The following is a 25479-nucleotide window of genomic DNA, read 5'->3' as shown; positions in this document are numbered from 1 at the left end:
GAAGAGCGTGATCAGCTCCCCAGGTTGTCTTTTTTCCCATTTCCCTGCCACACATCTCTGGGAGACAGCAGCTTCCCTCCTGTGTTTGCAGCTGAGACACTGGTGAGTCAGAGACTCCCGGGGACAGGAACATGGAGCAGCCATCCCCTTGTAATACCTTCACTCACGTCCTCATTGGGGATAAAAAAAAAGAAAAAAGCCTTCTCAAATGAAGACAATACAAACATAATAAATGGCAGGGAGGGTTCATCTCCCTCGTGACTCAATCCCTCTCAAACAACATTATTATTGACTGGCCAATTGGTTGCCAAAAAGGAAAATCAATTGTACTAGAAGTAGTTGCTGGGCCACAGATCACGGTACTAACCCGGCGGAGACAGGTTGATTTTTATCAACTATCCAAAGACTAATTTCCACCATTAGCTAAAAATGAAGTAGAAATTATGGGTATGTCAAAGATTGCTAAGATTGGTGGTCTGTTTGTTTTGTTTTATTTGTATGTTTTTTCTGTTTCCCTGCCTGAGTCTTAAAATGATTGTGTCTGTACAGGATGAAAAGGAGCAAGGAATAGTCACGCCTGCTTGCCTGCCTGTTTGGGTTTTTTCTTTTCAAGCTTGTTCGTTTGGTTTCACAGTAAAAACAAACTGCTTCAGTCTTTGATTGGGAGTTGGGTTTTGGAGGTGTTGCATAGACATTTAAAAATTATGCTGGTCTCAGCAAACATGTGTCCTTTCCCTGCCTGCATATACACATCATACCCTCATGTTTCTGTGTCTATAGGGAGATGAGGAATTTGGTGTGGGCACTGTCCTGAGCAAGGACTAAAGGCTGTATCCACAATCATTGCCTCTCCCCAGTGACATGGGGGCGTGTCCATGTGCCCACCACCCTCGCTGTGAGCTGACCTGTGGGTGGGATGCCAGGTGCCAAAGTCCCCTGCTGTTGTGACTGAGATTAAATAAGTGTGCTGGTTTAAAGGTAAACCATCAGGAGAAAGAAACGCAACACAAAAGAGATTATAAGTCAGAGTTACAATTTAATAACAATATTACAATAAATGCAATGGCACAAAGAGAAATTGATTTTAACCCACAAAACCCAAAAGTATGACCCAGCACCCTGGGGCACAAACTCAAAGGGGTTTGTTAGCCCCTGTGCTGAGCCCCACGTGGTTCCCTCAAGTCCAAAGCAAAAGAAGGTGAAAAACCTGTTGGTGCAGCTGATGGTTGTAGTCTGGTGAAGAGTGGTGGTCACAGTCTGGTCGAGAGTGGTGGTCTTTTCCTGTCGAGGTTCTACTCCTCCTCTGGATCTGACGAGTAGTTCCTCAAGGTCTCCAAACACCCAGATTATGTACCCTCAGGTCCAAGTGGGAGCACCCAGTACCTCCCCCAGGGCGGGGAATTCCACAATGGGTGATCTCACCCTGTGAGTCATGGGGTATTTGGAATCATTGATGGCCCATGAGCAGGCATACCCCCTCAGGCTGGGTGTGGAGGTGCCAACGACTCCCTGGAGGGAGTTTTCACAGTTCTTATCTCACAGGCTTCTTTCCCACCCAGCTCACATCCCAAGGAGTCGAGTGTACCCTGGGCAGCTGCTGCAAATGGTCCATTGTTCTTGGGAAATGGAAGGGGTAGAATACACAGCTTTGGTCACCCCCACACAGTGATAAACTGGTCCCGCCTGCTGAACTAGGACAGTAAGAAAACATCCGAGCCTTGTGCCCTTGCAGTTTATGTCCCTAGTATCAATTTCCCCCTAAGTATGCTAAAAGCCTGGCTCATAAAGCCAGGAGAGGCCCAGTCCTGGGTCTGATATTCCTGCAGAGGGTTTGGTGTAGATGCACTGACAGCAAGCAAAGGACGTCACAGGTACTGCTGAACTGACCATTGCTGAGGTACTATGGCTAGTGGATGAAGGGACTAAACAAAGATGAAAAGCAAAGCAATGAAAGCAGATGTATTAACCATAATAGTGTCCTTCTTCACTGAACCATCCTGTGTCCTGATCCCTGTCTCAGTTATTTCCTTGTCAGCTTTGTCAAGCAGATCTCCAAAGTCTCTGCAGGCTGTACCCCTTCAGTCTTGACACTGTTGCCAATGGGTGTGAATGCCATTAGCCAAAAGAAAGAAGAGATCTGCTTAGTGACAGAGGGTAGCATTCTACATTAAAGCATTGACATGGTGCCAGTCACACAGTTATTACAAGTGGCACAGCTCCATGTCTCTCCTGCGGGTCTCTCTGTGGAATGTAGATTGGCAGCAGGTTGAATGCTAAATGGTCACCACTCAGCAGATGCTGATTTTACCTACTGGGAGAAAAAGTCCCTTTCAGCAGAAACATTTGCAAAGTATTTTCAGCTCTAAATATACGTTGTGAAAGGCAGAGGTTTATCCCTCAGCTTCTGAAGACACCTTGAGCCTCATCAACACAAACCATGTGTTGGACAGGTGATGAGATGTTCCCTTCTGCTTATGCAGGCTGGGCTTTTTTGCATTGTTTCTTCCCATCTTCCAGCTTGACATGTGCAGTCTTTGTTTCTTCTGCTCCCTGTAGACATACAAATCACTGCTCCGTGGCTGGTGCAGCAGAGCAGTTGGCACCCTTGCTCAGGCAGCACACGTGCAGCATTGCCTGCAAAGCAGGCTCACCAGCCAGGAACGCTGCTGCAGCCCAGGGTTGGAAAAATTGAATCCAAGAGCTGGTCCTGAAAAAGCCGGCAGTGATCTTTGCTGCTTTGCCCTCTTTCAGAGTAATGAAAATGCAGAGTTTAAAGCCGGGACCAAGGACAGCAGCACATTTTAGTGGCTTGCTGTGATGCAGGAAGGAATTTTGATTTCTTTAATTTTCACATTTTGTAGATTTTAGGAACACAAGTAGATGTAGCAAAGTAGATTTTAGTGAGTTAATTTTAGCAGCCTAAGTTTAATGTCTTTCTATCTCTACCCCTGCTCCAGAATGGGGAGTTAAAGTTCTTTAGCTGTTTAGTCTGTTGTTAAAGGTACAAGATTGAAGGGTATCAGAAGAAGACACAAACACGGGGCAGAGTGACCCAGAACACTGGAAAGCATCCAAGAGCCCTTTGTATGCTGAAGAAGAGGAGGTGGATGAGAGGGGGTCTTATCACCCCCAGCCCCAGTTCCTGAGGGGGGTGAGACTGGGGCAGGACAGAGGTGGAACTGGAAATGTGTAAAGTGGTGATTGGATGGATCATATTATGAAAGCTATGGAAATTGAAGCTTACTGATGCATGTCTGTGTATTCCTGGCGAGCCAAGGTGCTCATTAAAGTAACTACCCTTTATCTTATCTCCTACTAAAAATTTGGCTTGGAGTCTTTTTTACAGACTTTTAAGGCATCACTGTGAGACTGTGTGGCTTGTGGTCATCACCTTGCACTAAGGGCTGTGCTGTGCAGAGGGAGGCACGTTCTGTGGCCACTGCTGGTGCAGGAGTGCAGCCTGGCAGCAGGCACATAGTTTTAGCTCAGAGAGCGTAACCACCGTCTGCGTGAGGGAGCCTTGTGCCTGATTCCATTCCTGAGCAGCACAGCTCTTTTTTGGGACAATCTCTGCCAGTGCTCACAGTAGACAAAAGGCAGCAGCAGCAGCAGCAGTGAGCTTTGGGGTTGGTGCAGGTGGCACCATCACGTTCACGTGTGTTCTTCTGCAGAGGAGAAACAGGGATCTTACTCCCTACTGTGTTCACATGTCCTTGCAGAGGCAGGAAAGAGCCTTACCTTGAATGCCTCCTTATGAGGACAGAGAGTGGTCCCATGCCCCTTGGTCTTGGGGTCATCTTTGAAATAAGCACGTGTTAAAACACCTGTAATTCCTAAAGTCATTGTTGGAAATGCTTTAATCCCTCATTAAGGTGTTTGGTTAATTGCGCAAACAGGATACCACTGGCAGCCAAGCTGGTTCTTCAAGTGAGCACATCACCATTGGAATGGTCTCTAATCACCCCAGGAATGGTCTCTAGCCTTGCTTCATTTCCTATGGCCTTAGCATCACCTCTCCCCACCAGAGGAACCACCTCTGCCCATCAGCTCCTCTTCACTCAGCAGAGGTCGTTCCTAGAACATCATCTTTTGCATCTGGATTCTTGGGAAAGCATTCTCTGTTTTGAAGAAGTTAAATTCTGCCACTCACCTTCTCCCTGAGGACATTTCAATTTGACTTTACTTTCCAAATGAATTTTGTGTAGTTTGTTCATCCAGTTTCCTCTAAAAAACAAAACTAAACAGACCCACACACATCAAAAACCTACCAGAAAAACCCTGTTCTTGGTGCATCATTTTGGCGTTTCAAATTTGCAGTCTTTGGTGCAAAGTACTTTTGTTAGCTTTTCTAAGTAAGATTTTTCTGAGGATTTAGGTGTTGGGGCACTAACTATGCTTTTTTTGGTTAGATTTTGAGTAAGATTTTCAATGATTATAGTGTCTCTTGGCTGCATGGATTGTAAGTGGCAAAATGGCACTGAAAATGGCAGAGCTAATTTGAGAGGTTCCTGTCTCTCAACCTGTACATGTTAGTTCAGCATCCATGAGAGCAGTGTCAGTGCAGGAGAATTTCTAACTCAGTGTGGTGTCTCCAGTGCAGAGAAGAGTGAATGCTTAGGGGACAGAGTAGGGTAAGCATGTAGTGATAATTTCATATATTTTTCCAGAGTCTGTGGCTTGGAGGCTTCCTGAACCATTGGTATTATCTTTGTGCTCCTGAATTTTTCTGTGATAAATTTCTCACATCCCTCTTTGGATTTCCAACCTTCTATGCCAGTGGGAATTGTGTAGTTTAACTGTGCATTTGCTTTGCACTTGCCACAATCATTCCATGTGAGAGCCCATAATTCTAGTGTAATGAGAAACAGTAATTGTTCCCCCAGTTACCTTCTCTGTCCTGCTTTTGACTTTATGGGCCTCCTTGATTCCCCTTGATCACCTCTCTTTCAGACAGAGGAGTTTTATCTATTTAATCCTACCCCATTTGGAAGCTGCTCAGTAACTTTGCTCCTTGTCATTCCTTGAGTCACTTCTAGTTCTTCCTTATTTCCATTCAGATGAAAGGAGCAGCACCTCTCCCAGTGCCCAAGCTGTGAGTGCAATATGAGCTATAGTGAGGCAATATAATGAAGTTCTCTTATTCCTCTTCTGTTTGTTTTTCCCCCAAATGTCTCCTTGTTTTTTGCCTTTTATTAACTACCACTGAAAACTGAGCTGGTGTTACAGAGCTGTCTGTAATAGCTCATGATCTGTTTCCACAGAGGGAGTTCAGAGCCCATTGCTCTGGATTTAGACTGAAGATTGTTTTTCCACAGTACTTGTGTTTATTAGGACTGAATTTCACCTGCAGGTTTTTCACCCTGTCACCTTGAGATCCTTTTGTAGCATCTTCCAGCCAGCTTTTGGTTTAACAGACTTGGCTGTTTCACTCTCAGCCTGCTTCCCCTGTTGAGTGGGGTGGTGGAACAACCCAAGCCCTTGCACAGATCCCTCAGAGGCTCCAGCAACCACCAGTTGTCCGAGCTGATTGTTTATTCCTATTCAATCTCTTCTTTTGTGATCAGTTCTCAAGCAGTGCAAAGACCTTCCCCCTTGTTCTATGAAAGCATCATTTAATGGGTTTTGGTAAGAGGGTGTGTCCAAAGGCTTTTGGAAGTCCATGTGAACAGGCATCTCCATAGCAGAAGTCCTAGTGGTTCTTGCCTGCATCGGGAAGCCAAGGCTGGTGCCATCCTCCCTCTACCTGTCACAGAAAAACTTCTCAGTTGCTCCTTTTTGCAACAAAGCAAATAAATTCTGTCCTGGAGTAACCCTGTAGTTTATCTAACTGTCCCAGCTTAGACATTCCGTGTTGAAATGGGTCTTCCACCCTCTTTGCTGGAGTGAAGGTTACTCATAAATCAAAGGCCTGAACTTACACAAAGGTGCATTGAAATTGTCTGTGGTGTTTGTCCTCGGGTTAGGAGCTGGCTGTCTGCAAGCTGGGTGCCAGCCTTGGAGGCATTGGTAAACTTCCATCAGCTAAATCTGTTTCTACAGTTCCAGCCAATTAAACATTAAAATGAGTATGACAAATAAGTGTTCCTTTATGGGTCAATAACTCTGTAGTGTGGTTGTGACATGGCTGGCCGAGACAACCCATTTCAGTGCAGGCCTGGGCAACCCCACGTCTTTGGGTATGTAATTGCTTTTATAGGGAAAGAGAAGCAATAAGGATAATGCAGCCAGCAGGTCCCGACTCACTAGTTCGGAAACTTCCCCTTGCCAATCAAATTCCTTTGATAATCAGCCCGTTTTAGGCTTGTTCCAAAGGCATTATTGTGATGTCAGAAAATATCCTGATGGATATATGCATTTTTCTAGTGTTAGATGTTACCTTCTGGAAGACACTTGGTTTTGTCCATCAGCCAATAAACTATCTGTACAGAGGGCCCTTGGTGCACTCTTTATGGAAACAGACAGGCTTGTCTTGTCCCTCTCCCTCCCTTCCCCCTCCCCTGTTATATTTTTTTTTCTCAGCACTATTAGATTATTAAATGCTTAATGACTATTCCATTCCTGCTAACTATACTTTTGATGAGCTGCAGTAATAAAACTTTGTAACAGCAAAGCATGTGTCTGGTTCCTTTATAGGAAGGGCACATTTGGGGAGCTGAAGTAATGGGGGATAAAACTCAATTAATGAATAGAAATAAAAAGAAGTAAATGAGGTAATCAAACTCAGAGAAATTAGTATTGGCAGGCCCTGAATGATGCTCTTGGATGAACAATCTTTCAAAATCCTTCCTTGTATGCTGCTGCTGTCTCTTTATTTATTATTAAAATAACATGATCCATGAGGCGCTCGGGGTGACTCCCAGCCTAGCTAATTCTAATTAATCCAGTCAGGGAGAGCAGCAGGGTAAGTGGAGCAGTCTATCGGATTGAAATTCATAACTTAATTGAGGTCAAAGTCCCGGGTTGGGAGAACAAAAGTCTTTCGCTGGGACCAGGCAGATCAATAGCAATAAATATCTGGCTTGGATGCAAGTAGCTTATAGTGACGGATTATCTGACACTGGCCAGAGGTCTTGGTCTTCTTCAGGATAAAGTCCTATGGCATGTACAGTGTAGGGTGACTTTTGCCAGTGTTCCCTCCAAAACCACAAAGAACCCTTAAAGGGCTCATGGAATCCACAGGAGAGTGATGACCATAAAGAAGTCCACATGAGTCATGCTGAAATTTGGATTTGGTTTCTCAGGGTATGGGTGTCTCATTGGTAGCACAAGGACAAGTGTAACATTAGTGCTGATGGAGGCTGGGAGAAGTTGCTCAGGCTTACAGGAACTTGGAGCTGAATCACAGCTTGTCCAGAGAAAGACCTTTAGGATCAGGGGAAGCTGAGCAGTGGATTGATGGGCTTTATGCCAAGTCTGTATTTATAGTATGTTTGCATAAGAGGAGAGAGGAAGGTTGGAAGAGAGAAGTGTAAATAATCATTAAGGTAGGTTTGTAGTGCAAGAGAAACGAGCAGAGGCAGATGTGGTGTTGCCTGTTCTTCAGAAAAGCAGCCAGTGGTTCTGCTCTGACCTCCAGAATGCTGAGGTCAAAGGGATGTGCATGTGCCAACGATGGGTGGTTTCCCAACTCTTGCCCAAGCATGGCATGACTTTTGGTGTTGACTGCAATGCTGATCCCTGAAGAAGCTTGAGATCCTGGCCTGGGATCTGTGGCATTGCATTGTGCACACAGCCTTCCCTGGAAGTGGATACTGAAATATTCATCCATACCAGCAACTGAAGAAGATTCTCTGAACTTTTAAATAAGCAGGTACTTCAGCTGGAGTTCAGTATTAAAATGCCATCTCCACCCAGCCTGTTATTAATGCAATGTTTATGCAGATTTGACTGTTCTGCTCATATCCTCTTTGCAGAGGACAAATCCTGCTGTGGTCAGCATTCGATACCTCCCTGATGGATGTTGTTCTGCCAATGCACTTCAACACAGCTTGGAAGAGAGATGGAAACCACAACTTGGACGCAGCCAGTGACTTAGTTTGACATACCTGCTCCTCCCATTAACACCGCATAAGTCTAAAGCATCTGCTCATGGCCAATGGGATCCTGTCCTGTATCAAGAATAGCATGGCCAGCAGGCCCAGGGCAGTGACCCTTCCCCTGGACTCTGCCTTGGGGAGGCCACACCTTGAGTGTTGTGTTCAGTTCTGGGCCCCTCAGTTCAGGAAAGAGATTGAGGGGCTGGAGCGGGGCCAGAGAAGAGCAGCGAGGCTGGAGAAGGGACTGGAGCACAAGTGCTGTGGGGAGAGGCTGAGGGAGCTGGGGGTGTTTAGCCTGGAGAAGAGGAGGCTCAGAGGTGACCTCAGCACTGTCTAGAACTGCCTGAAGGGAAGTTCTGGCCAGGTGGGGGTTGGTCTCTTCTCTCAGGCAACTAACAGTAGGACAAGGGGGCACGGGCTCAAGCTCTGCCAGGAAAGGTTTAGGTTGGATATCAGGAAGAAATTCTTTGCAGAGAGAGTGCTCAGACATTGTAATGGGGTGCCCAGAGAGGTAGTGGATTCTCTGACCCTGGAGTCTTTTAAGGTGAGACTGGACGTGGTACTGAGTGCCATGATCTGGTAATCAAAGTGGGGTTGGATTAAGGGCTGGACTTGATCTCAGAGCTCTCTTCCAACCCAACTGATTCTATGATTCTGTGACCAACTTGCCAAAAATGTTCCAAAGATCTCTTCAGCTCCATGGTTCAGGTTAGAGGTGGAGGACAAATGCCTTTGCTGGTCAGGTGTTAGGTTTTTACGTGATGAGCAACTCTTGTTATTTCTGTGTGTATAAATGGTACTTCTGTACCCTCATACCCTTTTGAAACTGCCTCTGGATAACACCTTTTGTTTTCCATATGGTCAGAATGCAGTGAACAAGGCAGCTGTTCAGTATGTGCATGTATACAGTACAAACAAAACTGCAGCAGGAGAACGGGGGGGTTGAGTCATTTATTTTGTGATGTATAAAAATCAGCAGAAAAATCCAAGTGCTGAACAATTTGCCACTTAACAGTAAGATGTTTGTGAGCAACACATGTCCTGAATGTACAGAACTTTGAGGTGGATCTTTTCCTTTAGCTAAAGTTACAGCTCTGCTAAGGTTTAGGAAAAAAAATAAATATGAATTTATGATTTTTTCCTCTTCATAGAGCCACACAGTTATGCAGACCTGCTGTTTGAAATTTTCAGAACCAGCAGCTGATATCTTTGAAGTGCTTTGGCTAAACTTTAGGCTCCCCCAACCTGGGAGTGGTGGTAGGTTGGTTTTATTATTACTGAGAGAATTTATTAAAACTCTGCTTAGGATTCTTTCTTTTTTTGCAGCAGAACAGAACCCTGAGTGCTCCAGATCAGATATTTACTGCATTTCTCTCTTTTTCCTAGGTGGTATCAAAGTGAACACACCTGATGTGAATTTGCTTTTTTTTTCTTTAGCTGAGAGAAATAACAGGATCTGTCCATTCAAGGCTGGGTTTCCACAGTTATATATGTTACTAAAAAACATAGCAGTAGATGCCCAGATCTGTAGAATCCTTATGGATTCAGTGAGGAAATTCCCTTTATAGCTCTTTTCAGAATCAAGTTGCGGTTTCTAATTCTCCAGTTTTGCTACAGAATCCTGGCGTGACCTTGAACAAGTCACTTGATTTCTTTCTGCCGTGGTTTCCCATTTGGGAAATGGTGGGGCAAATAATCGTTTTTTATCTCATGGATGTAACAAGGTTATAAAAATATGGTACTTTTAAGAACCTTAGAAAACTGATGAAATGAAATTAAACAGATCTTGCAGTCCAGATAAAATGAGATGAAACAACCATGAAACTATTAGTGAAAGAAATGTTTCTTTATCTTCTACAAATAAAAATGCAAAGTGATTAAGTGGGTCTTTTCTAGCTATTAGCAATAGCAGCTCCAGCCAGCTGACTTCTGCCACCCCTGTAAATTAATTTGCAGGGTACAGTCCTGAATTTAGTATGCTCACAATAAATACCCCTAAAAATGTTGTCACCTTCTCTGATGCATGATGTTACTGCCACCATAGTACTGCAATTACTTGCCCTGCAGATAAAAAGTGGCTGCTCTAAAAGAAGTGCTTTAACACAATTGTTTGCAAATTTCTTTTAATGAATTTTTTTTCCCCCTTGTGGTATTTCCTTCCTTTACTGTTCATCAACAGTAGTTTTGTGAGGCAGGGAAAAAGAATGGGAATAGCATTAAAGATTGTTCTTTTCCAGGACTAGTTTGGAGGTCTTGACACATGCTTGGACTCAACCAGTGGCCTATATTACCTCTGTGCAGGACATTTCAACTTACTCATTTTTTCTTTTCTTTTTGTTTTTTTAAACTCAGCTTTTAATCACGTTCAGACTGTGCAGATGAAATCTGAGTCAGAGGCCAGGTCTGCCAAAGCTCCCTTCTCTGTGATGCCCCATTCCTGCTGCTGTTGTCAGGATATTTTCAAGAAGTGCTCACAGATTACATGGCAATTTGGCTTCTGAAGTGGTATGAAATTAAGCATTACACTTTGAATTCCAGTGGTCAGACTCTGAAGAGATTTGTAAAGTTACGGCTCAGCAATTGCAAATGATCAATTTTTCACAGTTTAATAACCAAGTGCTTGTTTTTGGAATGATGGGAAGTGATCACATACCCCCTTACCTGCAGTGCTAATTGCAGAGTAAAAGAGGTTAATTTGAGCTGTGAAGGCCGTTGAGATCTGGATATTTCACAGGAAATCTCAGAGCTCTGGTGACTTTAAATGATTCATTTTACTTCTCAAGTGGAAAAGTTAAGTGTGGATGTGCTCAGTTTGCACTCATCAGCTGGTACAAAACAACTTGCTAAGCCCAGTCACTTGGGATAAACCACATGTAAAGATTATAAATGTGTCAAAGATGGAAGATTAGACCCTCAGATTAGCTCAGTTGGTTAAAACTTGGTTGTAATAATGCCAAGGTTCAATCCCCTTTGTGGGCCATTGACTTAAGAGTTGGACTCGATGATCCTTGTGGGTCCCTTCCTACTCAGAATAGTCTGGGATTCTGTGATTATATAAACCAGCTATTTAGACCTGGTTTAAATCATTGGAGTTTGACTGTGGGTTTTTTGCCTATCACCTTAAGCTTTCCTCTTGTGCCTGTGTTAATTATAAGTCAAAGCATCAAGCAAGGGCAAAGACCATCCCTATCCCAAAGAGATCATCTTGGCATCCTATGCAGTGCAACAGGTAGTGCAAATGGAAAGGCTGAGTGAATGGAAGTCAGAGAACAAAACAGAGATCAGCAGGAAAATGGTATTCTTGGCTCCTGGCTTCCCCAGGCAGTGCCAGACCGCGGTGACACGGAGGGTCATGGCAGAAATTGTCTTACTGAGGATTTAAAGGATGGAAAGATGTCATTACTGAGGACTTCTGACAAAGGATAAACACGTGAATTCCCCACTCAAGTCAATGGGACTTTTACTGGCATTTATCTTAGGGTTCAGTGTGTCCCTTGCTGTGATCAGTTAAAAAAGGTCCTGCAAATGCTGCATTTTATCAAGTCCATCAGGAGAAAAAAAATCAGTGATGGGGAAGAATTGGGAGACTTTTCATAGAGAAAAAGGGAAATTACTTCATTTGCATAGGAATGTATCACAGATGTACCCCATGCAGAAATGTTTCCTCCTGGGATAGGGTGGTTTCAAAACACACAGCTGCAGAATTGGTTCTGATTCAGTCAGACAGTGGCACTGCATTTCTGAATGGGTGATACTTTCAACCCTGTGCCCAGCTGCTGAAAACACCTGGTGCAGTGCTGGTCTCCAGGATGTCATCTGCCATTTAAACATTGGAGTTTGCTGTTTCTACACAGAGAATGTCTGAGCAATATTCCCTAATTGGAGAATTGTCCCTCTAGATTTGCCAGCCACAACCACAACTCATCTTGTCTGATGTGGCTGCTGCTTGTTGGCTTCTATAGTGGCATCTTCTGCATCATCAAGTAGCATATTAACATCCAGCTCGATGCTTTTCCATCATCATTCGGTCTTTGAGACACTTTATTTGTATCTGGTGCTACACTTCAGTGGGTCAGTTGTGTGTCCTGGGAATCTGAAGTTGTGGCAAGTCACACATGGTCTGAGAGATCAGAAATAGAAGATTACGTTGGGAGTGTGTGGTGTGCTTTTAGCAACACTCCTCATATCCCAAATACAAGCAGATTAGTGGTTCCTTTATTGTGTTAGGCAGGAAAGATGCTGCAACTCTGGGCAAGTCAGACGGCCGAGTAAAAGGATGGGTTTGCCATGTTTTGTTGGCTAAATAAATTCTCTTGAAAATGTGAGTTCTAGTTATTGTTGCTGCCACCAACTTTGCATCCTACTCTAACCCTAAGGAGTTATATTTAAGATGCGGTGTCTTGGCCAGGTGTGTTTTTTCCCGTTGTTTTCCATTCCAGCAAGATTCTTTTTGCTTCTTCTCTTTTTAAAATACTCAACTAGTTTTCCCCTCCATTTCTCTCACATATCTTACATAGCTACTGGTCAGCTAAAGGTCTACAAAACATCAGGTGTGTTCTCTTTGATACCATCTAGGAAGAGAGAAATGCAGCAAATATCAGATCTGTAGCACTGAGGGTTCTGTTCTGCTGCAAAAAAAAAAAATCCTAAGCAGTGTTTTAGCATAAGATTCAGAAGGTTTCAAAGAGGCATCAGTTAAACCTGCCTGCTCAGGGAGAGCCAACAAGTGGATCTTTCAGATGTCTGAGTGTTCCCAGGGGGTTCACATTATTAATATCTGCCTTATGACAAGGTGGCTGTGCTGATGCCAGGCTTTTTTTCCCAGCCAGCATGATTAATTCTTCCTTCCTTTCTTAATATCTCTGAGCCAGATGCTTCTAAATGTCCTCACAAGGGTGTATTGCTGTTCTTAGCTGCTCCTCCTTCCCCCCCACCCCTTTCCAACTAATTCATATAATGGCTCTGGAGATGTGTTTTGTGACATCACAAAAAGCAAAACTTTGAAAGCCTCTGAGGTGATGGGCTTGACATGTGCAAATCTGCCCTCCCGACATTCCTGGTGGGCTTGAAAGCTTCATGCCAGGTAGCCTGTCAATAACATTCCCCAATCCAGTGTGCTTATTTGCCTAGCACTTTACAAATTATATCCATGCAGAACTGCTGAAATGCAAGTATTCCTGGTGGGCAGAGTGACAGCGAGTGTTGCACTGGCGGTCTGGAGAAAGGAAGTTTTGGCTGAGGAAAAGGAGGAACACTGGTATTATTTATGGCAAGTGCTGTGCATCTTCAAACGCTGATTTATTTTAAAGGCTTCAAAACATTGTGATGCTAAAAAGGTCTTTGTTCTGCAAACAGAAATTAATTCTCCTTCAAAGCTCTTGTTCCAAGTGCAACTACACAGGCTTGAGTGGCACCAGCTCAGAGAGAGAAGAGCTTAGCAAGCTCTACAGCAAAATTCCTAAGATGTTCCTGCTTTTTGCCATACCTATCCCATCAGTTTCTCCCAGGTAGTAGATTTATAGGTCTTCTGTATTTATCCATGGCTGTTTTCAGTCATCAGTGCATTCACCTGCATCTCAGGGTATTTTTCCTTGAGGAAGCAAAACCCAGAAAGATAATATTGAATGGTAAATAAATTAGGATTTAGTTGTTTATTTTCTGTATGCGTTAATACTGCCTGTGTGAGGTAGATCACTGGATTGAGTGATGAAAGTTTCCATTCAAGAAGCCTGGAAAAAAATAGTGGTTCTTAATTTCTTACAGGACAGGCTAAAATCTCCCTCCATCTATTATATTCTATTGTTTGGTTTTTTCCTGTAATTTAAAAGTGAGAAAAGTTGTAATATAAAGCAGTGGATTTGCCAGTGCAAACAGAACTGTAATTAGGAGAATCAAGTCTTTGCTCTCAGTCTCTTTTTTTGAGGATGCTCAGAGTACCCTCAGAGTAAGGATGCTCTTAAGAATATCCTAGGAAGAAAGCAGGAGGACTCTTACAGCGTTCCTTTCCATAACAGACAGCTGGCTGTTTAGCCATGTGTCAGGCAGTCCCAGACAGCCCTTTGGCCCACAGCAGCGTGGGAATTAAGTTAAAATTAACCTGAGTTTGGAAAACAACTAGCACCACTTTATTTGTCCATCTAATTGAATTATATGACGCTGTGTAAGAATGCTGACCCACAGACGTAAATTGCTCCACCCTACCCATTTCCCTCCTTAATTCTTTCATGCTAATGGAGCTGATGGGGATGTTGACTGAGCAGAGAGAGAGAGAGAGAAAGAGGATGGAAATAAAAGGAACTGTTCCAGCCTCGTGCAAACCTTCCCCTTTGGTGAAATGCTGAGTGTCAGCTGCAGTAACTGTGCTGTGATCTTTGTTGCCATTAAGCTGATTATATCCACTGCAGGATTCATCCAACTAATCCCACAATGCTGCAACTGGTTGCTTCATAGTTAAACACAATTTTTTTTTTTTTCTAAGAAACAAAAGTCTGTTCACTGGACTCTCAAAATGGGTCAGGCTGTTACAGGAACACACTTTTTAATAAAGTTTGGTTAAACAGGACGTATTAATGGGCTCCATGCATTAATTGATTTGCTCAGTTTTGGACAGGTCCAGGCACACAGTGGGACTCAGGAGAGTCTGCTGGAATTTTGGATGGGTGTGCTGGGAAGGTGCTACAAATCACTGTTCCTTTGGCACTGCATCATTTTGTGGCTTGCCTGGGTGGCCACACCATACAGGCAGCAGCTCTGCATCTAAGAGTGACTCTAATGAGGGAGATTCTGACAGGTTGGATTGATTTAATTGATTTAATAATCAATTTAAATCTAGTTCTTGGTTATTTTTCCAGGGAAAGGTTGATTATCATTGGTTAGTAGTCATTAAAATATGTTCATTTGCAGCTAAATATAGCCTTTGTAGTAGATTTAGTTCTTCATTTGCTAATCAGATACACAATATCTGCCCATGTCTGCTTAATTATGTAGTTTAACCTAGTCTATTCACATTCTTAATTTTTACATTTGAATCAGGCTAGAAAACAGCAAATGAAACATTTCTTCTCTGTTTGTTGTTTTGTCTTGTGCCCAGGTACATATGAATGGAATTAGAATTTAAAAAAAATCTTTACAAGGAAATTTTCAAATTATTCTTAAAAATACATTAAAAACACATCATAAATATGATGGCTTTGGTTTTGAAGGGAGAAACTAAACAGAATTTTCTTGGTATTTATGAATAACATACTACTTAAAGGAGATGATGTCTCATACATTCAAGTAATCAACTTTCCTCCTCAAGTTTTGTTAACAAAATCAGCGATTTTAGGAGTAAAATGAAGGAGCAACTGGAGAAAGACAATGGCCTAATGTGCACTTTAATTCTGTCATTAAGCATTCAGTGTTTGATAAAGTTTTATCCTCTTTTTTTTGCTATCTGTTGTTTACCCTGAGGCTTTGGGCTGGACTTTGGCTGCCTAAGCAGCACCACTTCCCATGTTCCAGGCCAGCTGAGAGGGGAAAGAACACACCGTGCATTCAGCAAACATAAATTATAGAGAAGTGTGCCTAAAGCCTTGCCATGACTTTCCTGCAGGATCCTCCTCATTTCTTGTCTTCTAAAAGCTATTTGTTCAGGTTTGCTGTGTATCAGTCAGATCCTTTTAACTTTTTGCAGTTCTCCCATGCTATGGGCATGGCTATGGTATACAAAAGCATATGATCATTCTTTCCAATTCCTCAGGATTTTAAAGGTAGTAGATCTGTTGTCTCATACTTAATTTTTATCCATTAGTAGTCCAAAGCTGGTCGATAGCTCAATACAAGCTATAGACTGACTTACCTGACTAGTAGGTTTGACTTGCTCTAGAAATTAGTATGCTCACAATAAATACCTACTTTAGAAAGTAGGTATCAGCTGTGTGCTACCTTTTTCATCCTTTTTCATTGAACTGTAGGGATTTTATGGAATTGTATTCTGTTGGGCTGCCACTTAGGTTGCCCAGTGGTCTTCATCCCTCCTAGCCAATGACTGGAAGGAACTAATATTCCTTGGTTTCACAGCAGCTTCTAAAAAAGAATTGTTCCACGATTCCAAGTACAACTTCTTGTATAAACTTCAAGATCCCATTAAAACTAGTGGAATAAATTATATTAATTCCTATTGGATTTTTGTGTGAAACACTTAATTTTTTTATTGATCAAGACTTGTTAAGTTGCCTGCAAGTGATTCTTAGTAAAAGTGGAAGAAGACTGACGATAACCATCCAGAAGGCAGGTGCCAACCCAGTCCTTGTGAGTCTTACAGCAGCTGAGAGTTCTCAGTTTTGGCTTTCAACTTTTAATGTTTCCTTCCCATATCACTAACTGAAGGCAAGAGTCTCACTAAATGTAGGCCTGGGTGAAGACTGATCTTACAACAAGAGGGAAGAAGAGCAGAGAAGAGCAACGAGGCTGGAGAAGGGACTGGAGCACAAGTCCTGCGGGAAGAGGCTGACAGAGCTGGGGGTGTTTAGCCTGGAGAAGAGGAGGCTCAGAGGTGACCTCAGCACTGTCTGGAACTGCCTGAAGGGAAGTTCTGGCCAGGTGGGGGTTGGTCTCTTCTCCCAGGCACTCAGCAATAGGACAAGGGGGCACGATGGGCTCAAGCTCTGCCAGAGAAAATTGAAGTTGAAGAGCAGAAAAAATTCTTTCCAGAGAGAGTGCTCAGGCATTGGAATGGGGTGCCCAGAGAGGGGGTGGATTCCCCATCCCTGGAGGTTTTTAAGGTGAGATTGGCCATGGCACTGAGTGCCATGATCTGGTAAAGGGACTGGAGTTGGACCAAGGGTTGGACTTGATGATCTCGGAGGTCTTTTCCAACCCAATCCATTCTATGATTCTGTCAGATAGTGTGGGAAAGGACAGCATGTCCTGATAGTCACAGCACAGCACTGGGAGCTCAGCATCCTGAAGCTAATCCTGGCTGTTGAATGTTCCTCGTTTGACCTTGAGCAAGTCAGACAGTGGGGGTTTTTTGTGTGTCTCAGTTTCTGTAGCTAACATGGGAATACTACGTGCGTATATCCCTGGGTCTTGCCTAGATTAATAAATCAATATTTGTAAAGTAAGCCTTGATAAATGCTAACTGTGTTAACACGTGTACTTCAACCTTGCACAGAACTTTGGGAATGTGCCTGCATTTGTGCAGTGTGAGTGGATAAGGTATGTGGGGGCTCTAGGCTGGGGTGCTCGGCAGTGAGAGACAGGTTTGGGTCATTTTCTTCCTCCCAAGGGACTGCCTGTAGCACATATCTGCAAGAAGGTCTTGAATACAACTTTTCCACTTAACATGCTCCCCCATCACCCACAGTCAGCAATGAGATTAAATTCTGTGCGACTGCAGAGGACGTTGCATGATTAAAATCCTCTTTTGGAAATTAATATGTACCATCTCTCCACAGTGCTGTGCCTCCTCTTGGAGAAGGGTATTGTCTCCTGAGCACTCAAGGTGTGAAAAGCCACCCAGAGAAGCTGTCTATCTTTGAATTTTATGCTGTTGCACAGTTGCTCTGGTGACAGCTACAACTGCAAAAAAATCATAGGGACTTCTCCCTTCAGAGGGTCACAGAGTGAGTTTTGCAGGACAGTTAATAGAATAGCAACAGGAGTGTGGGAACTTGAAGTCCTGCTTGCAATGTTGTGTTCAGTTCTGGGCCCCTCAGTTGAGGAAAGAGATTGAGGGGCTGGAGCGGGGCCAGAGAAGAGCAACGAGGCTGGAGAAGGGACTGGAGCACAAGTGCTGTGGGGAGAGGCTGAGGGAGCTGGGGGTGTTTAGCCTGGAGAAGAGAAGGCTCAGAGGTGACCTCAGCACTGTCTAGAACTGCCTGAAGGGAAGTTCTGGCCAGGTGGGGGTTGGTCTCTTCTCCCAGGCACTCAAGCAATAGGACAAGGGGGCACAGGCTCAAGCTCTGCCAGGGGAAATTGAAGTTGGAGATCAGAAAGAAATTCTTTCCAGAGAGAGTGCTCAGGCATTGGAATGGGGTGCCCAGAGAGGGGTTGGATTCCCCATCCCTGGAGGTTTTTCAACTGAGCTTGGCCGTGGCACTGAGTGCCATGATCTGGTAAAGGGCCTGGAGTTGGACCAAGGGTTGGACTTGATGATCTCAGAGGTCTTTTCCAACCCAATCCATTCTGTGATTCTGTGATAAGTGCACCAGCTGGTAGGATCATGCCATGTTCCCCTTTTACAGGTGGGGAAACGCAGGCACAAGGTTTGTCCCTTCACTCCTGCCCACACTCTGCTTTCCCTGTCTCCCTAGGGAAGATGGGGTGGAGCTGACTCTGAGCACAGATACTTTTGCCACAGGGACTGGATTATGTGGTGGCTGGATTTGTGCTTGCTGCTTCATGTTCTGACTGTGTGTTTCTGCTAAAGCCTTTCCCTGGCTGCTGGCAGGCTCCTGGCTTCCAAGAGCTCAGCGCCATTTTTCCCTCAAAAACAGAGGATCCGAGGGAATTTGTAAGAATTCTAACTCAAAGCAGACACGTGGTTTCCAAAATTGAATCTGGCTTTCCATGGCTTTTAGCAGAAGGGTTGATTTGGGTCAAAATTAATGCAAACACTTGCATAGACCATTTAATGTTTAGTTTATGGACCTGTTAAGGCAGCAGGATAATCCCTTTAGATTACCCATGTAATTCCTAGTGAATATTTATTTTAAAGTGACTTCAGTGCTCTTAGTCATTAGCAAAGGTTAGTAATGCCTCTCACAGCTGCCAGGCTCAATGTGACAGCATTTGTCAATGGGAGGATTTCTCCTTTTGTTCCCTTTTTTTTTGTGGTTTGTTCGTTTTTAACATTTCTCCAACTCTTGCTGGCTTAATCCCATGAGCTCACCTCTAATCACAGGGAAGCACCCAAGCTGCCTTTCCCGTGTTGACTTCCACTTGAGCGAGGCTAAGGAGGGTGCCTAATCCTGAATCCTGGGCTTTCCTCCTGCTGTCTGCCGAGGGTGTTGGATGCCCAGCCTGCGTGGGCTGTGGGGGAGGACGGGGAATGCTGCGGGTTCAAGGACACGCTCCCGCTTTAATGTGCGCAGACATGCTCCCGCTCGCTCTCTGATTGGCAAGGTTAACTCTGAGAGGCTGCAGCTTTTTAAACTGATTTGATTAGACCCACTACTTTATCCCATTCCCTCCCCGACCACTTGGCCCACCACCTCCTGATCCTTTTAACACAGCCGTTGGTCCAATAACCAGCCCGTCTGATTTTTTTTTTCACCCCTTTTTTTTCCAATTTTCATGCTGAATTTTGACATTTTGTAAAATAGATTATGCAGCTCTACAGGGAAGATCAGGAGGCAGTGTCTTAGTCTCAGAGCTGTGTTTCATTGTGACTGGTTGAGAGGCTCCTCACTCTCCTTGGCTCTGCACTTTTCCTGTCTCTCAGTGCACATGTGTGAATTCAGGGACATAAGGCTTAAAGTTTGGACACTCATTGCTTGCCAGTTCCTCTTTTCTCTGCAAAACTAGAGTTGGGAAGAATTACATACTCAGCCCAAAATAACATGGTGCCCCAGGTCCTCTTTTGCTGTGCTATGAGGTGTTCACTGTCTGCAAAAATAAACATGAACACTGTGGTTAGAAAACTTCTGTATCCTGTAGGAGCAAAATAATGGTGTGTTGTAGTAGCAAACATTACTAGTTGGGATTACTGGGGGAGATCAGACCATCCATGGCTTCCAGGCTGGCTGACCAGTGGGATGGGCTCTGGAGGGCCATGAGAAGCTGTTTTGGCATTAATGCCCTCAGCTCTTGAGACAGCAAAGGGTGGAGTGGGCACCAACCCAGCCTTCCAAGAGTCTGTTGTCATCTTTACCTGTTGTGCTTTAGCATGTTGTGTGCTGCCAGTTTGCACTCTGCCTCTGGGACACAGCTCATGTTTGTCATATTAAATATCCATGAGGGAATTTGGAGCCTTGTGTACACAAGCACCTCTTGCCAAGCCTTTCTAGTCCTCCTATAAATAAGTAAATAAAGCTTAGAAATCACAGGCACTCCCAAAACCAGAGACCCCCAACTTGAAGAACAAAATCACGGGAAAGTGATCAGCACTGCTTAAATTTTGGGAGTCCCAGACTGATCCAGGGGAAGCTGCATCTCATCTCATTGTCACTTGCCTTTTTGTTCACCAGACCTTTGCTGAAGTGCTGGGGCCTGGCTGGGCACTTGGTGCTGCCAGCATCAAAATCCAGTGAGCGGAACTGACCCTATGGAGTCACCCTGGTGAAACAGCAGAGAATATAGACAATCCCCTACACACAATGTATTAAACCTTGACATACTGCATTACTTAAGAGGTCTCGGGGAAAATTAAAACCCTTTTGACTGGGTTTTGCAATGCAGGGAAAATTTTAGTGACGTTTAAAAGGTTTCTCTTGTGTTCCTCTAATGGGATAAATAAAAAAAGGCTTGTTTTAGGCCAGCAAATGGGGGGACAATCCAATTTCCCTGATTCCATCAAGACACTCTTAAAGCATTAGCTTGTGCAGTTTTAAAAAAACCCACAGCAGACTGACCCCTCTGCCTGATGGCTCTGAAAAGTGTCCTGAAGTGCAGGTATTTATCCTACACCACATGTTTCATCGAGGCACTCCAGCAGCACTCTGAAATATACTCCTTTGGTATTAAACTATTTAGGAGGACAGCATGCACAAGAGGCAACTCAAAACACCAGTTTATTATTTACTGCAGCCATCCATGCTAGAACTGTGCTCAGGGACTAATGTGTGATGACGTGCTCTTTAAATTCAGTACTTGGAAGGGGAAAATGATGGCATTAAGTAGGAACATTTCTGATAAAAGACTGAAACCTAACTTTATGTTTTTAAGTATAGTTTTGCCTCAGTGTAAATAAAGATTCCCCTGTGGAATGTTATATTTGCAGTTTGTTTCCATCAGTCAGAAAGATTAATGTATCAACACTTACTCCGGAGGGGGCTCTGGGGATTGATAATGGGAGATACGAAGCCTTTCACCTCGAGGTCACTGGTTCAGCTCTGCCCCACATCGGCTGCCACCACCAGTACCTGCCATCTGCTCCTCCCCGGGGTGGAATGGGCTGGGCCCAGTTCTGCACCCAGCTGGTCCCAGCAGGCTCCCTGGGTTGCTTTGGTAGGAAGTGGGATGGACCTGCTCAGCTCAGCCCCAGATGTGACAGCAGCCCCAGCCCTGGGCTCAAACCGAGCACCACCAGGGAACTTGACCTTCTGCCACGCTTGTACGACCCATGAATGGTGAACCTGTTATCCCTGCCCTGAGCAGAATAACTCATTGAAAGAGCAGGACATCCCTGAACATAAATCTGTCTGTTATAAAGTTGGCTGCGGTTTTCCCTGGTTGCCTGCAACTCCTTCTGAATTCATTAAGAACACCTCTATTATACAGCACAAGGAGGGAGCAAGTGCTGCCTCTAGACTTTGAAAGAGCCCTTTAAAGTGCAGATCAATTTTGCATCTCACTAAATAAGTAATGACAGACCAAACTGCAAGTACTTAGTTCAGCTGTATTTTAATAGCAGTGTGGCTCCATCGAGAAATTCCAGTTACTGATGTAGTTTGATGTCCTGAGGTAGTTTTCTCCAGACATTTTTCCTTTTTTTTCTTCAGTATTGGCACTTCATTAATAGCTGTTTGGAAACCTGACTGTCTGTGAATAAGCAGTACCAATAAACCTTTTCCCTCACTATTTATTTCTCCTTTCTTCCATTGGGAAACAGCCCCAGTGATCATAGACTGAGTTTTCAGAGTCTGACGTGTGGTTGTACGTGGTGGTGGATGAGCAAATGAAAGAGCAGCTTCATACCTTATAAAATAACGAGTGGTAAATCAGTTACTAATACAATTCACAGAGGCTGCTAAAAGGCTCCTGGATGTCACAAAAACAGCAACCCTTTGAGGTGATGAGATGGGAGCTTCTTAAGTCAACACGTGCAGTCGGCTTCTCCCTGGCAGTGGTCCACTCCGGGGCAGGATCCAGGCTCTGCTGCCTTCCCCCTCTGGCAGACGGCTGCGAGTGTGCCAACGTCCTCTCTAATTCCAGATTAGCCACAAAGAGGGGTCCTCATCCTTAAGAAACAGTGCTTGGGAAGAAAAGGCTGTCTGGTGGGAGCATGGCACAGTGCTTCCTGAAGGGAAGTTCTAGCCAGGTGGGGATTGGTCTCTTTTCCCAGGCACTCAGCAATAGGACAAGGGGGCACGGGCTCAAGCTCTGCCAGGGGAAATTGAAGTTGGAGATCAGAAATAAATTCTTTCCAGAGAGAGTACTCAGGCATTGGAATGGCCTGCCCAGAGAGGGGGTGGATTCTCTGACCTGGAGGTTTTTAAGGTGAGACTGGATGTGTCACTGAGTGCCATGATCTGGTAATCAAAGTGGTGCTGGATTAAGGGTTGGACTTGATGATCTCAGAGCTCTCTTCCAACCCAGCTGATTCTATGATTTCTATGAACATCTCCTTGGCCACCCAAGGCTGTGGGTTCAAGCCTGCAGAGGAAAAGAGGTTACTTGCAAAGCCCTGAATCCCTTTAAATAAATAGCAGCCAGCATTTGCCTGCAGTCAGCAAGGACTGAGGTGAACCAAGCAGTGGCAGCAATGTGCTCTCAGCTCCTGCTGTCTCCCGTCCAGCCTGCTAAATTTAGCAGCCTAATCGAGCTTCCTTCTTTCCCTTTGATCAGGTGGAACAAGTGGCATGTTGACTTGCTGGTTGATGCTGGATCCCATCCTGCTCCCAGCGTTCCAGCCCCTCAGCAGTGCCTGGAGCAGCCATATGTGGGGTGCTGTGTGTCTGATGGGCCACCACGGCAGCGCTTCCTCCTAATCCCTCTGCTCCCACCCACACGTGCTGCCCTGATATCCGACAGCCGGTCCCACACGGGCACGGGGCCAGCAGTGACTTTACAGGCTTTGTGGCAGAGATTATTTAAAGGAGATTAACCCTTCTAAACCCCTTAGATTTTAATTATTTCTGTATGTATTTATAAAACCTGCAGTCTGCTAGTTCCAGGGCACAACTGCCCCAGTCCCCATCCTTAACCTGGATTTGTGAGTATACAATGCAGCCATATCTCAGGACAGGGGCAGGGCTGGACAAGGCTCACTGCGTGTTTATTTATTGCTATTCTGGAACAATTCACGTCTGGGATGAAAATGAAACATTATGGTTTCAAATTCGAAAAAGAGCTAATAATTTGGATGACTTTAAAATACTAACAGGGCATTAATTGAATTGTTTGAGTCGATGCAGCATCTCTTGGGAATTATTTTGATTAGGGCAGCTCTGTGAACATGGAACACTACCTATGTCTCTGAAGACAAGGCTCTCTGGTGGGTTGATGTACTGGAAGCCAGGAGAGGGATGGCCTGTTTCTTTCATTCAGTCTCCTAGCAAGTTTTTTGCATGTGTAAGGATGTTGTGAAGTCATGAAGCCTGGAAAACTGTCATGGCTAGCAGATACTGGTAAAAGGAGGAAGGGGAAAGGGTGTGCACCTCCATCCTCTCATGTTTGCTGTCCTTTTAGTCATGTGAGTTAGTGCTGGACTAATTAGTTTGTTAGAGTAAAGGAGGGATGGAGGGAATGTTTCCAGTCGGCATGCAAGCTGTAAAATATAAATGAAAGTAGAAATACCTGATTTCTGCTCCACAGCACAACCTGGCTTATCTCAGGCAATGCAAACCTTGCAATCTTTAAATGTGTCATAGAATCACAGAATCCTAGAATGGTCTGTCTTGAAAGGAACCTTAAAGATCATCTTTTTTCAACCCCCTGCCATGGACAGGGACACCTTCAACTAGAGCAGGTTGCACCAAGCCCTGTCCAGCCTGGTCTTGAACTCATAGAATCATAGAATCATGGAATCAGTTGGATTGGAAGAGACCTCCGAGATCATCAAGTCCAACCCTAGAGCCAACCCCACTTTAATTACCAGACTCTTGAGGAATGAGGCAGCCACAGTTTCTTTGAACAACCTGTGCCAGTGCCTCTCATTAAAACCCTGTATACCTGCCTGTTTTGTAAATGCAAGCATAAAAGGGGGCTGTTAGAAGGAAACAAACCCCACAGCATTATGGACCCCACAGCCAGTGATGTGAGAAAAAAACCAGTAATTTTGAATGCATTTCAGATGATTTTTATTTATTCTTGTCTCCGGAGCAAGGAAGTAAACGCAGACAGTGCCAAGGAGTCCATAAATAAATTTTGTTCTTGGAGAATCTCTTTAATATGCACACGGTCCTGCTTCTGTAGTAGTGAACATTTGACCAGTAGCAATTAATTTCTTATCACACTCTTTCTATGAGGTAAGAAAACATTAGTGTCTCCATTAGGAGGTGGAGAACAGGAGCTCTCACAGAGAAAAGGATGGGCCCAGATTCATTCCCCTGCGCCAGGGCTTGCCAAGAGCTGCTGGAGGGAGAGGGTATTGCAGGGATGCCTCTCTTACAACACAGCTGGGTGCTCCTCTCCAGGCAGATCCATCCTCCTGATCAAATGATAGACTCAGAGAACGTTCAATATCTGTATATTTCAGGATAAATGTCTCTAAGCTAATGAATTTTCAGCAGCTTACTGTGAAGCGTACAGCATTTCCTTTAATGGCAGATGGGAAAAGGGAGAATAAAAAGTAATGAAAGTCCCTGGTATAAATCTCTTCTTTGTAGAAAGGATGAAAAGAGGGTTTCTTACTAAACTGACCTTATGGAAAATAGCATGTGATCCCACAGCATGCAGATTATTAGGCAAAGTGTCCCAAAGGTTAATGTATCTTTTCTCATTAAAATGGGTAGGATCTCCAGCTGAAAGTGCCCAACTGGTGTGTCCAGCCCAGAGAGGGGGAGTGGGAAAGCAAAGGGTTAAATTTCGGGGCTGTAGAAGCAGATTGTGTTTTCCTTCTATGATGTGGGCTGACAAGACATCAGTATTCTATTCATCTGTTGGGAATTAGGCTGTTAATCCAATCAATGACTCTTGAGCTAGCTGCAGCCTGCCTCCCCACTGGGGAACAATCGGATCAGACGGGAGATTGTTTAAGAGCACAGAGCGGTCCCGGTGTCAGGTGGAATTTCCAAGCGTTCCCTAGTGAATTGGGGATGGGAAAGCTGTCTCAGCCCATTTATCCTGCCCCTTAAATAACCAGGTATCTGCCTCAGCCATGCTAAAGTGATAAAGCAGTACAGTAACTTTTACACAAGGAGGGGGCAGGGAAGCTCTCTGAAAAGAGAGATTTTAGGATCTTTGGAATATCATCCTGTTCACAGCCTGGGATCATGTTGGCATGGTTTGTAGGAGTCTGACTCAGCCACTTGTTACAGCTTTAGGCATTGACTTTTCCAAACACATTTTTGATCCCCGCAGCTTCCTGGCAGCTTTTCTATTGCACCAACACACTTGTTTGATGACCAGCAAGATG

The 25479-nt window shown here is 44.4% G+C and overlaps 1 protein-coding gene across 1 annotated transcript in view; it reads left to right on the top strand.

Moving 5' to 3' along the window:
* Nucleotides 1-25479, top strand: part of ACBD6 (acyl-CoA binding domain containing 6) — an 89164-nt gene that overhangs the window by 51890 nt on the left and 11795 nt on the right. The window lies entirely within an intron of this gene.

Source organism: Pithys albifrons, chromosome 10, assembly GCF_047495875.1.
Source record: "Pithys albifrons albifrons isolate INPA30051 chromosome 10, PitAlb_v1, whole genome shotgun sequence".
NCBI classification, from domain to species: domain Eukaryota; kingdom Metazoa; phylum Chordata; class Aves; order Passeriformes; family Thamnophilidae; genus Pithys; species Pithys albifrons.
Note: the sequence above shows the minus strand (reverse complement) of the source record. Positions and strands in the feature narration are given on the sequence as shown.